Source organism: Anas acuta, chromosome 5 (assembly GCF_963932015.1).
Source record: "Anas acuta chromosome 5, bAnaAcu1.1, whole genome shotgun sequence".
NCBI classification, from domain to species: domain Eukaryota; kingdom Metazoa; phylum Chordata; class Aves; order Anseriformes; family Anatidae; genus Anas; species Anas acuta.
This window is the reverse complement of record NC_088983.1, coordinates 64161898-64176080: the sequence shown is the minus strand read 5'-3', so window position 1 is coordinate 64176080 and position 14183 is coordinate 64161898. Positions and strand designations below refer to the sequence as shown.

At 42.9% G+C, this 14183-nt stretch overlaps 1 long non-coding RNA gene across 1 annotated transcript in view; it reads right to left on the bottom strand.

Annotated features, from left to right (window-relative positions):
* Positions 1-3540: 3540 nt before the first annotated feature.
* LOC137858010 (uncharacterized) overlaps positions 3541-14183 on the bottom strand; it is a 63524-nt gene continuing 52881 nt past the window's right edge. Inside the window, exon 2 of the long non-coding RNA XR_011097472.1 lies at positions 3541-8343. This is a non-coding gene — a long non-coding RNA (uncharacterized lncRNA). The remainder of the gene's footprint in view (positions 8344-14183) is intronic.

Here is a 14183-nt window from a genome sequence, read left to right as displayed (position 1 = left end):
GCACCTTTATAACCAGCAAAAAAATTAAAAAAATCAGACATCTATTGGCAAAGAGCTAAGACTACAAATGAATTGGTATACCAAAGGAAAGAAAAAGAAGTTTGTTAAATAAAAGAAGTTTATTAAATGGGCCATGGAATTTATTTCTTCGATTTAAATTAATTATGTGGGACATTTCTTGGGTTTTCTTTTGGCAGAACTTTGCTGGAAATTTAAGAAATGTCTCCATTTTCCTGTACTTTCCACTCTAAAAGTGTTTTGAAAAAAAAAAAAGAAAAAAAAAAGTGTCACTGTTGTCAGACCCTGCTTATGCTGGTAGTATATATAAGACTGTCCACTGAAAAAGGTATAAAACTGCATTAAGTTTGAAAAGAAGATTGGTAATATTAATTATTAATTATCAGTAATATTAATTATTAACTATTTAGTAATTTAAATAATTATCAATTAATAATTATTTAGTAATATTAATTATTAGTAATATTGGTCTGTATTCTGAACCCGTAGACAAAATGTTAAAATGCAAAGAGGCGGTATTAAATGCAAACATCTACTATGGTGTAAGATTTTTCTTAATGAGATGTTTTTAATTTAAAGATATACGTAAAAGTATGCAAAAAGCAAGTGTGTTTGTTTAGGTTTACTTGATAGAAATTTCTGTAAATTGTATTTTATATGACAAAATATATCACTGTACATTAAAATATGGGACTTCACAGGTTTTTGTTACTATAAGTAGAATAAACATCTACAGTGAAACGTTGTCCATTTCTTAAATCTGTACATGTGTATTATTTTCTAACTAGCTTTGCTACTTCTCAACATGCCACCACAAGAGGCTGATGGCACACAAGTTTCATTTCCATCTGTTTAACAAAAGGTATTTTACAGGATGCCACCACACCCAACTGATACTTACTTGTAGGTGTTCTGAAAAACATGTGAAAGTCTGTTCTTGTGATTTTTTCTCTCAGTTCTAACACATGCCCTAATTTATTCTCAAGATTTTGTTGTTTGAGTTACTTTCAGATTTTACACCAAAAAGATCTGGAGAAATGAATAATTAAGTAATCTATTTTGGCGTTGAGCTGTGGAAATACTAGATTCCCGAACCTTTCATTGTTGTGAAATAGATAGGTGAAAGTTTTATTTTTCCTTATAGGAAATGCTCTTTTATCTCAGATTAGTTTGGAGAATCTGTTCACCGTTAAGGAACCGTAAATGCACCTCGCTCATTTTCATGGCATGATGCGGTAATACCACTTGACAACTCCAGAAGACTGGAAAGGGGCTTTTGAGTCGGTTTACACACCGACCGTGTAAGTTTTTACACACAGGTGCATTCCCAAGGCGTTTACCTCCACCGTACCTGCGTGTAGCAGGCTCCTGCCTCCAGTGCAGCGGAGACGTGCTCCTCGGGGGGGGGGGGAAGGCAGAAAGGGAGGAGAGAGCACCCTGCGACAAAGAAACAAAACACACGTGTTAAGTTCAAAACATCGTGGCTTTTTTTCCTCCCACGATTTCCCCTCCTGATGGCTGGTGCGCGGGTGGGCAGCTGACGCAGCCCCGGGACCGTGTGCGTAGCCCCGGCCGGGGCCGCTGAGCTCCCATACGGCTTTTTTTTTTTTTTTTTTTTTTTTAATTTATTTTTATTTTGACTTTATTTTTAGGCACCGGGAGCGGCTGAGGCCACACAGCCGCCGAAATGAGCGAGCCTCGTTGTGCTCAGCAGCTGAGCTCTGCTGCCTGCTCTGCGGCTGCGGTTCCCTCAGCGAAGGCTTTGAGGTTCTCCAACTCGTGTTAGGCGATGCATTCCTGCACCATTCGCATCGAATGGGGAGGCTTAACGCGGAAAAAAAGCAAAAAAAAAAACAAAACACCAAACGATTGATTCAAAGATTGAAGCCGAAATTCCTTTAAGTGGTATATTCTTTATTGCAGCGCTGGATGCACGGGGGATCTCTCCACCTATCGTGCATACCCAAAGCGGAAAGCAGTCTTGAATTTATACAATCAATCTATCAATATTCTACAAGCACCTATACATATGCATTACCTATCCCCGCCTTCCCTCGCTTCTCATGCTACTTAGCCTTTTGGCACCTTGCGCCTGCGTAGAGCCTCCCAAGAATTGTGGGCAGGGGTCTTTGGGACGTGGGCAGGGGTCTTTGGGAGGAAGACCCCGAGTCTTCCTCACAGTGTACTTTTCACCTTTGGTCAGGAATCTGCTGAATTGGCACGTTTCTTAATTGCGAGAGCTGGTTGTTGCCAATTCTTCCGTTTGTTGTATCTTTATAATGAATTCCAATGTCCAGTTTTGAGATTTATAGTCCTTCCTGTACAGACTCCCCCTTGAGCGGCCAGTAACAAGTCTAGGGCCATCCGATTTTGTAATACTACCTGTGATAAACTAGATATCTCTTCTTGTTGAGCCTTTATAGCATCCAGAGTTTTGTTTTCTAACTTCTCTATAATTGCAGAAATATTAACTATCGCCTTTTCCAATTCACTTACTCCTAACCATGGGATAAACCATCGAACAAAACTATGAAAAGCGCTGTGTCTCTCTATCAATGGATTGTTAATTTTTCGTCTAATTCTCCGGATATGATTTCTCAAATAACCTCGAGGCGCTACATCATGTATGGTCAAATTGGGGACTACTGCTCCAAGAGTGCAAGTTCCCTTCCAATTCTCGGGCAAGACCTTACGGGCTGTATCATTGCATAGCCAATACCACCCTTTTCCTTCTGGAACCGGCCAGCTGGTTGAATTTGCCCAGCCGCTAGTCGTACTAATATCAATTGTTCGATTACAAGATGTCTGATTTCCCACATAAGTAGTATCCGCATTTATACAATCCTGTTTTCCCATACCCCTAGGTAGGTTACACCTTTGTACACATACATAGGAAGATTCCAACGGCACAAAGCTACTCACTTCTAGTTCCAAAACTTCTTCATATTTTCGACCCCAAGATGTGTTTTCCCACAAATTAGTCCAAGGTAAGTTTGCAGGCAAGGGAATCCTGATTAACGATACACCCTTATTCCCATGCTCTGGCAGATGGGTGCATACCCAACAGTTTGTCTTATTAATTACTTGAGAAATTGTTTGTATCAGGGACAGGTGTAAGTTCTCATCCCAAACTGCCCACCCCGAATCTGAGAACCACACCCCTGCAATCATTAGGATCTGGAAAACCATAATTTTGTTGGTCCAATTGGAGTGGTGGTCCATATTCTTGCCAGGGCCTTCTTCACCCTTGAATCGTGGATCCAAGCTGCTTGCTCCTTAATCTTAATGGCGGTGTGTGTTGTCAGTAATACCTGGTATGGTCCCGTCCACTTTCCTTCCGTTTTTCCTCTAGGGGTTGTCCTGAAAAAGTCTTTATATATATAATCCCTGAGCTTAAAAGGGTGGATTGGTTGATCCAACCGTCTAGCCCAGGTCCTGAGAACAAATTTATGGACTTTATTTAATTATTTCTGAAGTTCAGTTATATATGCATATAAATATTCTAATCCTAACTGCGTTCGATACTATGAGCCATGTCAAATTAGAGGGTATTATTATGTGGTTATCTTTTAAATATACTCGTCCATCTGGTTTCATTTTACCTTTCAAATCTTCAATTAATTTTAAGTCTTCTTTTGTATAATTTGGATATAGTTTGGATTTTACCGTCTGGTATCAAAGACAATGCCTTCACCTCAGTTATTTCAGCTGCCCGCTTAGCCTTTGCCAATCGATTTCCAATTTCAAAATCGGTGTTCCCCTTTTGGTGTCCCTGACAATGCATGATAGCTACCTTTTCTGGTTGTTTTACAGCCTCTAACAATTTTAAAATTTCTTCTTTCCAAATTGCTCCATGAGCATGTACCATGCCGAATGTATATTTAGAATCTGTCCAAATATTTATTTTCCTTCCTGCTGCTAGTTCCAGTGCTCGCATAAGAGCAACTGTCTCTGCTTTCTGGGTGGACGTCCCAGGGGTAATGGTTTGGACTTGATTACCTGTTGAGTGGTTGTAATGGCGTACCCTGCCTTACGTTGTCCTTGTTTCACAAAGCTGCTTCCATCAGTATACCAAGATTCGTCAGCATCTTCTAAAAGTTCTTCCTTAAGATCGGGTCGATTAGAATACACAGTCTCCATTGTTTCTATACAGTCATGGGTTATGGGTTGATCCAGAGTTCCACTAAGGAAAGAAGCTGGATTTACGATGTTAATGACCACAATTCCCACATCATCTTGTTCTACTAATATTGCTTGATATTTTAAAATCATCAATTCTTGTTTAAGTTGTTTAAAGACTTTTTGTGCTTCTCCAGTCCAGACTAACTTTGACTGGTTAATCTTTATCAATTCACATAGAGGCTTTACTAATCGTCCATAATTATAAATCCAAAGGCGACACCAACCTGTCATTCCTAAAAAGGTTTGTAGCTCCTTTACCGTTTGAGGTTCTGGAGTCCGGCAAATGACTTCCTTATGTTCAGTTCCTAGTTCTCGTCGTCCTCCCGAAATTTCAAATCCCAGATAGGTCACACTTTGTTGAGCCAGCTGGACTTTCTGTCAAGAGACTTGATATCCATTTTAAACCCAGAAAATTAAGAAAACTTATAGTCCATTGAAGACAGCTCCCTTTAGTCTCGGTAGCTATTAAGAGATCATCTACATATTGTAACAAAGCACCTTCAGTGTCCGGAGGCATCCATGTTTCGAGTTCCCTTGCTAATTGGTTTCCAAAAATAGTGGGGCTATTCTTGAATCCTTGAGGTAGTAATGTCCACGTAAGCTGCGTCTTTCTGCCTGAATTGGGATTTTCCCATTCAAAGGCAAATGGGTTTTGGCTTTCTGTGGCTAAGCCTAGGCAGAAGAAGGCGTCTTTTAAATCCAGTACGGTAAACCAGACTTGACTATTCTTTAATTTAGTCGGCAAAGTATAAGGGTTTGCCACTACTGGATGTATATCCTCAGTGATTTTACTTATGGCCCTCAAATCCTGAACTAACCTATAGCTTTTTTCATCTGCCTTTTTAATTGGCAATATGGGTGTATTGTATTCTGATTCACATTCAATCAATAATCCATACTGTAAAAATTTATCAATTATCTCATTAATTCCTTTCCTATCTTCTATCCTCAAAGGATATTACTTAACCTTAACGGGTTTCTCTCCTGGCTTTAATTTAATAATTATTAAGGTCACATTTTTGCTCTTCCAGGGACTTCGGTAGCCCAAACTCCTGGACATATTGATCTGTGATCTCTAAAGGTATTTCACTTTTAGGGTCAGTTTGTATTAGTGCCAAGCTTAACACATTTATTAGTTGTTCTTCTCCTATTCTTAATTTCATTTTCCCTTTTTCAACGACAATTTCTGCTCCTAATTGCTCTAATAAATCTCTACCTAAGAGTGCCCATGAGGAGTTAGGCGTATATAAAAATCTGTGTATGCCCCATTGTTTCCCTAACTTGTACTTCAAAGGTTCACAAAAATAAGCCTTTTCGGTTACACCTTGTCCTGGTTTCAGTTAGAATAGAGTTAATTTTCTTCCTAGTAGCTGGTGGAATGCTGTGTTTTGGCTTAGGATGAGAAGAGTGTTGATAACACCCTGATGTTTTAATTGTTGCAGAGCAGTGCTTACACCAAGCCAAGGGCATCTCAGCTTCTTGCTCTGTCCTGCCAACGGGCAGGCTGGGGGTGCAGTAAGAGCTGGGAAGGGACAGACCCAGGACAGGTGACCCAAACTAGCCAAAGGGGTATTCCATACCATCTGGGGTCATGCTGAACAATATGTAGGGGTGGCTAGCCGGGGGAGGGGGCCGGACTGCTCGGGGTTAGGCAGTCATTGGTCAGCGGGTGGTGAGCAATTGCATCGTGCATCACTTGTTTGTACACATTATTAGTAGTGGTACTATTATCATCACTGTATTATTACTATTATTATTATTATTATTTTGTCTTATTAAACTGTCTTTATCTCAACTCACGGGCTTCACTTTCCATTTCTCTCCCCCATCCCAGAGAGGGAGGGGGAGGGGGAGCGAACGGCTGCGTGGTGTTTAGCTGCCAGCCGGGTTAAACCACAACACACCTTTTACCCTAACATAATAATTCTGTGAAGGCATTAATGCTTGATTTAGAACTGAATACGTTGCCCCATATCAATAAGAAATTTCACTTCCATTCCTCCCCTAGCTTCATTATAATCAGTGGAGGATTCGCTAGGGTAGATTCCCCAGGTCCCCGTTATTCCTGTTGAAATCAGGGACCAATGATTACCCTAGAAAAAGGCTAGTCAATTTGTCCTCCGAAGCCAGGTCCAAACCGTTTTGTTTTATTTATTTATTTCTTTATTTTCATTACATTTCAGAGTTGGTCCAAAAATTCCATAGGGGTTTCTTTTAGACCTTGTTGGAAGCATATTCTCAATTCCCAATTCATCCAGATTTTAGTATTTACTTAGCCGTTCATAATTTTAGGGATGATTAGGGTCTCAGTGGGGTCGGTCAGGGGAATGCAGTTGTCCACAGTTCCCTGAGCGGTCCCATCGGTAATCTGAGCTCGCACATGAACTCAGGTTGTTTTAAGAGTTAACTGCTTTTCTGTTTCCATAACAACTCTCTCTCGGACCCATCAGGATCCATTTGCCCCAAAGGGCTAACACCCATTCATTTAAGATCTCTGCCTAGAGCAGAGGCAGAACTATTAACATTCCTACATCCTCTTTCCCTGCTCATTCAACTTCAAACACCTTTAACACTTTCAACAACCCTTTTAACACTTCCTTTATCTTTCTCCAGCCTCTACTTCTCTAATGCCAACATCAAAGGCTCAGTCAGGGGCCAACTTAATTCCGTACCTTTTCCCACCAAGATGCTGAAACAACATCAGTATACAACATTTCATCCTATTCTCCTTCTCAAAACCAACATTAACTGTAGCAAAACATTAGAGTTTAAAGTTCCATTTAGGGGCCACTTTTCTCCACATTCCAGCTTATAAAGCGGCCACCATTGATTACAATATTTTATCAATGTTTTCCTGTTCACACTTCCACCGGCAGATCCTCCAATATCCTTCCAGTGACTCAAAACACATCCTAACGCACTGTTCTTTAAAATTTCACTGCTTGTGTGCCCCCCCATTTTCCAGTTCACACTTTCAGAATACACATATCACTTACAAAAATGTGGGCATGCAGGTATCTTTCAATAGCGATGTCACGAAACTATTACTATTACCAGGAATATTGCCAAAATCACAATAACAATAATCAGAGTCAAATTCCACATGCAATAAGTCAGAAAACCGAAATACGTAATACCGTAACGATATCTTTCTTATAACAATGCCATGAACCTACTATTATCACCAAGAATATAGCCAAAATCACAGTAACAATAACCAGAGTTAAATACCACACTCCATGAGTCAGAAAACCGAAATAGGCAACGCAATTCCAGATGGACCTTAAAGCGAGCTCCTTCCTTAAGGTCCCCAAACATATACTTATGGTGCTAACCACAAAGTATATACCAAACACTGCCTCGCAGAAGATCACCTGCTGACTTACAGACAGCTCCAGACGACCGGTCTACCAGAAAACCAAACCAGAATAAAGAATATACTCACTTACAATGATGGGGTCCTTGTCTGCCTCCGCAGTGATCCGGTGAGTCGAGGAGTCCCTCCGGGAAATCCCGGGGGTACCCTAGGGAGTCCTGTCCCCAGCGGGTCCTGCGGTCCGGCAGAGAGGTGGTCCCATCTGGGGTGCCAGATTGATTCAAAGATTGAAGCCGAAATTCCTTTAAGTGGTATATTCTTTATTGCAGCGCTGGATGCACGGGGGATCTCTCCACCTATCGTGCATACCCAAAGCGGAAAGCAGTCTTGAATTTATACAATCAATCTATCAATATTCTACAAGCACCTATACATATGCATTACCTATCCCCGCCTTCCCTCGCTTCTCATGCTACTTAGCCTTTTGGCACCTTGCGCCTGCGTAGAGCCTCCCAAGAATTGTGGGCAGGGGTCTTTGGGACGTGGGCAGGGGTCTTTGGGAGGAAGACCCCGAGTCTTCCTCACAGTGTACTTTTCACCTTTGGTCAGGAATCTGCTGAATTGGCACGTTTCTTAATTGCGAGAGCTGGTTGTTGCCAATTCTTCCGTTTGTTGTATCTTTATAATGAATTCCAATGTCCAGTTTTGAGATTTATAGTCCTTCCATTTGTTTCTCTGTCCGTCTGCCGCTTCCTTATCATGAGTTCCAGTGTCTTGTTTCGAGATATACAGTCCATGTCTGGGGATTGTCCTTGCCTCCCCAATGCCTCCCCAATACCTCCTTAATCACAATAAACTTAAAACCTTTGCAGCCCTTCCTCCCCTCAGCGCTCCCCTTCCTTCCCCTCGCCGTTCCCTCACGGACCGCGCTCTCCGCACCCACCCCGCCGCTTTCTCCACAGCCTAAACTGAAACAAAACGCAAAGCCCTCGAAGCCGGGACCAGCAAGGAGGGCTCAGCACCCGTCCCTGCGGGACTCGGAGCTTGCTCGGAACCTGTTCTGAGATTTTGTTTTTTCTACTTGCATCTTTATCTTAAAATTTCCATTTACAGTACAGAAATGGAAAAAGTCTAAGAAGAGCCCATATTGCTTTTTAAAATTATAAAGTTATGTTTTCCAGTAACTTGAATTGGAATTTTGTAAAAGAATTTAATCAAGACCTTAGGAGCCATACCTTTACATCTCATGTATGTGATATTTTGGTGTCAAAGTTGTTCCTACAGCACACGCTTTAAACAAGGAGTCAAATATTGCTGTCTCGTTTATTTTACAATGCAAGGGTCATGCGTATTTAGGAGAAGGCTGCAGAAGAACAGTGTTACTGATTATTGGATGGAGGATTTGAAAATGGAATGTTATAAGCTTAAAGTGCACTATCTTCCTTTTTATATACAGGTATTTTGTGTTTTGAAATCCATCTGTTAAGTGTACAACAACGAAGAAAAACGTACCTAGTTTTTCATGTGGATGAGGGGTTTTTAATTTCACATTTTTACAAACCTGCAATTAAAGAGTATATAGAAGTAGCACCTTTATAACCAGCAAAAAAATTAAAAAAATCAGACATCTATTGGCAAAGAGCTAAGACTACAAATGAATTGGTATACCAAAGGAAAGAAAAAGAAGTTTGTTAAATAAAAGAAGTTTATGAAATGGGCCATGGAATTTATTTCTTCGATTTAAATTAATTATGTGGGACATTTCTTGGCTTTTCTTTTGGCAGAACTTTGCTGGAAATTTAAGAAATGTCTCCATTTTCCTGTACTTTCCACTCTAAAAGTGTTTTGAAAAAAAAAAAGAAAAAAAAAAAGTGTCACTGTTGTCAGACCCTGCTTATGCTGGTAGTGTATATAAGACTGTCCACTGAAAAAGTTATAAAACTGCATTAAGTTTGAAAAGAAGATTGGTAATATTAATTATTAATTATCAGTAATATTAATTATTAATTATTTAGTAATTTAAATAATTATCAATTAATAATTATTTAGTAATATTAATTATTAGTAATATTGGTCTGTATTCTGAACCCGTAGACAAAATGTTAAAATGCAAAGAGGCGGTATTAAATGCAAACATCTACTATGGTGTAAGATTTTTCTTAATGAGATGTTTTTAATTTAAAGATATACGTAAAAGTATGCAAAAAGCAAGTGTGTTTGTTTAGGTTTACTTGATAGAAATTTCTGTAAATTGTATTTTATATGACAAAATATATCACTGTACATTAAAATATGGGACTTCACAGGTTTTTGTTACTATAAGTAGAATAAACATCTACAGTGAAACGTTGTCCATTTCTTAAATCTGTACATGTGTATTATTTTCTAACTAGCTTTGCTACTTCTCAACATGCCACCACAAGAGGCTGATGGCACACAAGTTTCATTTCCATCTGTTTAACAAAAGGTATTTTACAGGATGCCACCACACCCAACTGATACTTACTTGTAGGTGTTCTGAAAAACATGTGAAAGTCTGTTCTTGTGATTTTTTCTCTCAGTTCTAACACATGCCCTAATTTATTCTCAAGATTTTGTTGTTTGAGTTACTTTCAGATTTTACACCAAAAAGATCTGGAGAAATGAATAATTAAGTAATCTATTTTGGCGTTGAGCTGTGGAAATACTAGATTCCCGAACCTTTCATTGTTGTGAAATAGATAGGTGAAAGTTTTATTTTTCCTTATAGGAAATGCTCTTTTATCTCAGATTAGTTTGGAGAATCTGTTCACCGTTAAGGAACCGTAAATGCACCTCGCTCATTTTCATGGCATGATGCGGTAATACCACTTGACAACTCCAGAAGACTGGAAAGGGGCTTTTGAGTCGGTTTACACACCGACCGTGTAAGTTTTTACACACAGGTGCATTCCCAAGGCGTTTACCTCCACCGTACCTGCGTGTAGCAGGCTCCTGCCTCCAGTGCAGCGGAGACGTGCTCCTCGGGGGGGGGGGGGAAGGCAGAAAGGGAGGAGAGAGCACCCTGCGACAAAGAAACAAAACACACGTGTTAAGTTCAAAACATCGTGGCTTTTTTTCCTCCCACGATTTCCCCTCCTGATGGCTGGTGCGCGGGTGGGCAGCTGACGCAGCCCCGGGACCGTGTGCGTAGCCCCGGCCGGGGCCGCTGAGCTCCCATACGGCTTTTTTTTTTTTTTTTTTTTTTTTTTAATTTATTTTTATTTTGGCTTTATTTTTAGGCACCGGGAGCGGCTGAGGCCACACAGCCGCCGAAATGAGCGAGCCTCGTTGTGCTCAGCAGCTGAGCTCTGCTGCCTGCTCTGCGGCTGCGGTTCCCTCAGCGAAGGCTTTGAGGTTCTCCGACTCGTGTTAGGCGATGCATTCCTGCACCATTCGCATCGAATGGGGAGGCTTAACGCGGAAAAAAAGCAAAAAAAAAAAAAAACACCAAACAATAAACTTAAAACCTTTGCAGCCCTTCCTCCCCTCAGCGCTCCCCTTCCTTCCCCTCGCCGTTCCCTCACGGACCGCGCTCTCCGCGCCCACCCCGCCGCTTTCTCCACAGCCTAAACTGAAACAAAACGCAAAGCCCTCGAAGCCGGGACCAGCAAGGAGGGCTCAGCACCCGTCCCTGCGGGGCTCGGAGCCCGATGGTGCCCGGCAGGACGGCGAGGGGCCGAGCCGCCGCTCATGGCGGTTGGCGAAGCCGCCCTCAGGGCGCAGGCGCCGGGAGGGGGGCTGTTGGCGGCGGCTCCTCGGTGGGCCTTGCGGGGTTGGAGCTGCCCGGGGGGAGCCTTCGGTCCCCTCAGCGCTAGGGTGGGCTGAAGGGGCGGCGGGGACCCTCCTGTGTTGGCATACTGCTCTCTGAAAAGAGTACTCACTTCTGGTAACTTTTCCAAACGCGCACCAGAAACAGCGCCCATCAGAAGATGGTGCTGGCTGGGGGGCATGCTCGCCTTGCAGCTGAGGCAATGGACTGGGGAGCTGCTGCCAGAAGAGGCAGTCCTGCTCCTTCCCCGCGCTCGGCTGTGTGCTCCTGCCCTCCTGTGCATTGGATACAAGAGCTGTGCAAGGACAGCGTGAGTTGGTGCAGCTGGATTGTCTGGCAGAACACTAATCCTGTCAGTAAACCAAAAAAATCTGTCAGGGCCTATCCATTTTGTCATAGTCAAAATGGGATATGAGGGTGTTTTATTTTTTTTTTTAAGATGAGGTTGTTAACATATGTAGGTGTCATGGTTCCGCTCGAGTGGGCAGCCGAGCTCCACCACAGCCGCTCTCTCACTCCCCCTCCTCAAAGAGGACTGGGGAGAAGATATGTGAAAAGGGCTCTAGGGTTGAGATAAGGTCAAGAAAATCCCGCAATAATTATTGTAACGGGCAGAACAGATTCAGCATAAGAAGATAGATAGTAAGATTTATTGCTCATTACTAATAAGTGAGAGAAGTGAGAAACAAAGGAAAGAAACCAAAAGCACCTTCCCCCCCCCCACCCTCTTCCACCTCCTCCCCCCGAGCGGCGCAGGGGAAATGGGGGAATGGGGGTTATGGTCAGTCTACAGCACTTCTTCTCTGCCGCTCCTTCTCGGTCACGCTCGTCCCCTGTGCTGTGGGGTCCCTCCCACGGGATGCAGTCCTTGATGAACTGATCCGGCGTGGGCTTCCCACAGGCAGCAGCTCTTCCAGAACTGCTCCAGATATGGGTCCATACCATGGGGTCCATCCCTCAGGAGAAAACTGCTCCAACCTGGCTCCCCCACGGGCAGCAGCTCCTGCCAGGTCACCTGCTCCTGCGTGGGCTCCTCTCCACGGGCTACAGGTCCGGCCCGGAATCTGCTCCAGCAGGGGTCTTCCACAGGCGGCAGCCTCCGTCGGTGCAGGGCCACCTGCTCCACCGTGGTCTCCTCCACGGGCTGCAGCGTGGAACCCTGCTCCACCGTGGTACTCCATGGGCTGCAGGGGGACATCCTGCTTCACCATGGTCCTCACCACAGGCCGCAGGGGACTTCTGCTCCGGCGCCTGGAGCACCTCTCCCCCTCCTTCTACACTGACCTTGGCACCTGCAAGGCTGTTTCTCACTCCCTTGACTCTCCCGGCTGCTGTGTGGCGCAGCGTTTTTTCCCTGTCTTAAATATGCTCTCACAGAGGCGCAAAACAACATCGCTTATTGGCTCAGCTCTGGAAAACAATGGGGCCCTTCCCAAAAATGGGGCGGCTTCTAGATCTTTCTCACAGAAACCACCCCTATGACCCCCTGCTACCAAAACCTTGCCACGTAAACCCACTACAGTAGGATGTAAGTACCTTCAATACTTTGTCAAAACACACACACCACTTCACTATCCTTCAAATGTAGTGAGGTGTCCTGCAGATTTGAGAAAGTACTTCACAGGTGTTCTGAAACACCGAATAGCCTATGTAGTGTAGGTATCTTTTGCTACATGCAGAATCCCTGCCAGCAAGTAGTTAGGTAGACAGTTGTAATTATAAAGTAGTATTTTAGTTTGTGAGACTGTTAGACTTCCATGAGGCTGAAATATCTGCTCATTTTCTGTTGGCTAAAGAAGCATTGAGTTCTGTGCTCTACTGTAGAAACATTTCAAAATAGCCATGACGTGAACTGGCAGAATAAAGGATGCTTGTGCATCTTTCTTCTTGAACCCATACTGATGCTGCTGCCTATCAACCCTGGGAACTTCAATCTACCTTTGTGCTAGTGCCATTTATTTATTTATTTTACATGTATATAGTTTTAGCATGATATAGCCGTTGGAACACAGGAAGGTTTGGGGCACGGATATATTTTTTATACACACAATATCTTAACTGCTGTTCTTAGTTCTATCAGCGTGCTTGTTAACTAATTTGAACAGATGATAAAACTGTAAGTACGGAATGTAAGCTTAGTATTTCATGTTTTGTACTTCTGCTGCAACCCAAAAGAACTAAAATCATAGCACCGAGGACCGAATTGTACTGTGGTCATTTTGAACCCTGAGCTGTGCTGTCCTGCCGCTCCGCAGTGAGACAGAGGTGCGCTGTCCCACCGGCCTGAAGAGACAAGTCTGGGCAGAAGATAAACCAGGAACCAGAAGTAGAGAAATTCTCACAACCTTATTGTACACATATTTTGGATATTCATCTTCTAGCTTTTCAAGACTGTTCATTCAAAGTAGTTCAGCTTTTTACCTCAGTGTATTAAGTTCCAGGTGCCTCATTAGACCAAACTGAAACTGTCACTGATAGTTTCTGATCCCTGTTCTCCTTCCTGGGATAGCTCAATGCCTCCTGACGGATAGTGTAAGGTTAGTGGGGTAGGCTTTGGGAGATACTAGAAACAGAAGAGAAGTCCGTGTGAGTCCAGCTCAACATCCCCCGGGTTTGTGTTCAGTTTGTCAGTACTTGAGACCAGTCCCTAGGGAAAAGTACGGGAACAGTGGGTGAACAAGAAGTTTAATCTCTAGTAAGATCTTCACGCTCTTTGGAATGATTTAATGTAGTGTGTTTCATCTTACACTTCAGATAATTTTCCCTCAGAAAGCTTTAGCAAGGCATCCACTCACAGTGGATCCACATAGCTAGTGCTTCTGCATCCTCCTCTTCACTTTGTATTCCAGGCAATGTTTAGCACCTGCTTCTCTGCCT